A 3,124-nucleotide genomic window follows, 5' to 3' on the forward strand; every position below is an offset into this window, starting at 1 on the left:
AAATTATAATTTACTTTTAGTTCCTATTTGTTCAATTTTAGACATACACTCTCAAACTTTGAATTTTAGTAATGGATAAAAATTATGTACACATAACTAAGTTTAAGATTTAGGGTTATTGCTTTTAAATTGACCAACTTTTCTCTAACCTTGCCTTTCTATTTTCTTCTCATTCTTTAGCTCATCTCTAGCTCTTGAAATGCATCATTATATTCTTGGTTTCAAGATATGATGATGGTGCTACCAATCAAAAGTTGAAACATTGCAGCACACCTAGCTACTAATTCTATTGCTCATATGCTTTAATTTGTTAAAGAAAAACTTCAAGACTTCTTTAAAGGTACGAAAACTATAATCAAATATTTGAAAATACAGGAACAGAAATAATATTGAAAGAAAAGAAAGCAAAGTCGTAGGGGACAAGAGAGAAAGATAAAAGAAGGTGCAGCAGAAGGCAGAGATCTTAAAGGAAAAGAAAAACCTGAAAAAAGGTAAAATGAATTGATGTGTTATATTATTTTGGTAGAAAAGAGAGAGAGAGAGAGAGCAGTACAACAACCCGTGTGTCATATATAATTGAACTAACAAATAGCCCACTCTCTCAACTTTGGCCTTACCCTTTTATAATAATTGTCCACACACACATTTTTCCAACAACATATATATGTGGCAAATTTACCAGCACACATATACTTTCTTTTTTTTCTTTTGATCGTACGTCTTTTCATTGTTCTACTTCAAAGTTTAGGGTTTAAATTATATTCAATAAATTTATCGTTTATATAATAACTAAAAAAAAAAAAAAGATGTTGGTGATTTGAAAGACGATCCTGTGCAAATTTATTGGTGTATGCGTTAAGGGTCGTAGTGCAAGTTTTTCTTTTTTCTTGTATTGAAAAGATTAGGAGTTGACACTACAAGAATTTTGGTCTCTTGAGACAATTTTTTCTACAATGTAAAAAAATGTGGGCAAAGATAGGATAGGATAAGATGTGCCGATGTAATCTTATTGGGTGGACACATCATCAACTTTTTGCTCTCGTATATATTTTCTTCAGCAAAATTGATGATGTGTCCATGTAATGAAATTACATAGTCACATCATCGTTTTTGCTGACGAAAATATATACGTAGACAAAAAGTTGTGTGGTCTTAAGAAAAAAAATTTAAGTTGAATTTCTGCCAATGTTTATTTTAGTTTATAACCACGTATCGTATGTGGGCAGATTTTTAAATATTTGCTGACGTAATTTAGATTGTGAAAAATTTCAATTTCTTTACATATATGTATGCCGAGGTAAATAATCCGGCGAAAAAGCTCTTCTTGCAGCACCCCTCCCCCGACTTCCCCTTCATGCCACTACTCTTCACAAATCGCGTCTAACTCGCCACACTCCTTGACGAAGATGGCTGCAAGCTCGTCAGACTCCGCCTCCCTATGGGTAACATCGCCTCTCGACACGGTGCCGAATTCATGATTGGATGATAACAACCAATTATAAAAGTATACATTTTCTACTAAAGAAATTTTAAACTTTCGTTATATACCTTGTAATAGCTAATATAATATAGCTAAAGAAAACTTAAAGGCGAGCCTTCTAAATGTGGTTCCTTTTACTAAATCATGCAAATACTTGGGTTAAGAAGAGCTAAAATTTTCCTGAGTTGAACGAAATATTTTGTATTTTTATTTTAGTAGATGTGCCATATAGAACTTATATTCAAACCTCTTGAATTCATAAAAATACACACATATATGAATCCAGTTCAAATTTGAATTAGAAAAATATTAGATGATATAAGATTGTATAGTTCAACTACATCAAATCCTAAAAATAGTATACACTTAAATCACACCTATGGATAGTGTCCAAAAAGGAAGAAAATATAAACTTTAATTTTTTTTCCAAAGTATGGCCATAAATAAAAAAAAAATTATGGATCTTTTTCAAAGCCCACCTTTTATTTTGGCCATACACTAAAATTACTCCATGTGATAGTCAATAAACATAGTGAAATTGTCAACTTTAGCTCAAGGGTCACAGCTTACTTATTAGGTCATTGCCCCCACAATTGTTACACTTTAATTTGGGAATACAAATATATATGAGATAGTTGCAAATATAAAAATTTATAAGTTTGTCAAAATTTATCAATGATAGAAATCTATTATTGATAGACCATAAGAGTCTATCAACTATAGAAGTCTAATAGATTTTGCTACATTTGTAATTTTTCTAAAATGTTGTTGTACATTTAATTATTATTTCTAAAATTAAAACATATTATAGTTAGGGATAGTTACAAATTTAACAATTAGATTCAAAATAATTAAGTATATATATATTAGCATTTTAAAAAATTTACAAATATAACCAAATTTGTTAAAGTCCATCACCGATAGACCATGTTGTAAATATTGGTCTATCACTTATAAACTATCAACGATACAAATCTATCAGAGATAGCTTTGCTATATTTATAATTTTTTTAAATATTGTTATATTCTTAATTATTATTCCTAACGTGATCATCCATTACAATTATTCATTTTAATTATCAAATATAAATAAAATTCATAATTGTTCACTAAGAGGAATTGGGCCACATATAAATTGGGCCACGCTTTGAGCCCATTGGATCCTATAAGATGAGAAATTGGAGAAATAATAATGGGATAGTTGCAAATTTAGCAATTAAATTCAAATTAATTAAGTATATAGCACAATTTTAAAAAAGTTTACAAATATAGCAAAATTTGTCAAATTCTATCAATGATATAAGTCTATCACTGATAGATCATGTTGTAAATATTGATCTATCACTGATATATCATATGAAGTCTATTAGTCATACAAGTCTATCAGTGATATTTTTGCTATATTTGTAATTTTTAAAAAAATTTGCTATATCCTTAATTATTATTGCTAAAATAGTCATCCATTACAATTTCCCCAATAATATATATATATATATACCCTTCTAGTCTTAACTAAAATAAGCATAGTTATGCTTTACATTTATATACTATCAACGTTAAAGTCAAATATTGAATTAACTTTATCGAACGTATTGTAAAAGAAAAGAAGACGAAGTAAGAGGTTTTTTCAAAAATAGAAAAAAA

Source organism: Cucumis sativus, chromosome 3 (assembly GCF_000004075.3).
Source record: "Cucumis sativus cultivar 9930 chromosome 3, Cucumber_9930_V3, whole genome shotgun sequence".
In the NCBI taxonomy this organism is placed as follows: Eukaryota; Viridiplantae; Streptophyta; class Magnoliopsida; order Cucurbitales; family Cucurbitaceae; genus Cucumis; species Cucumis sativus.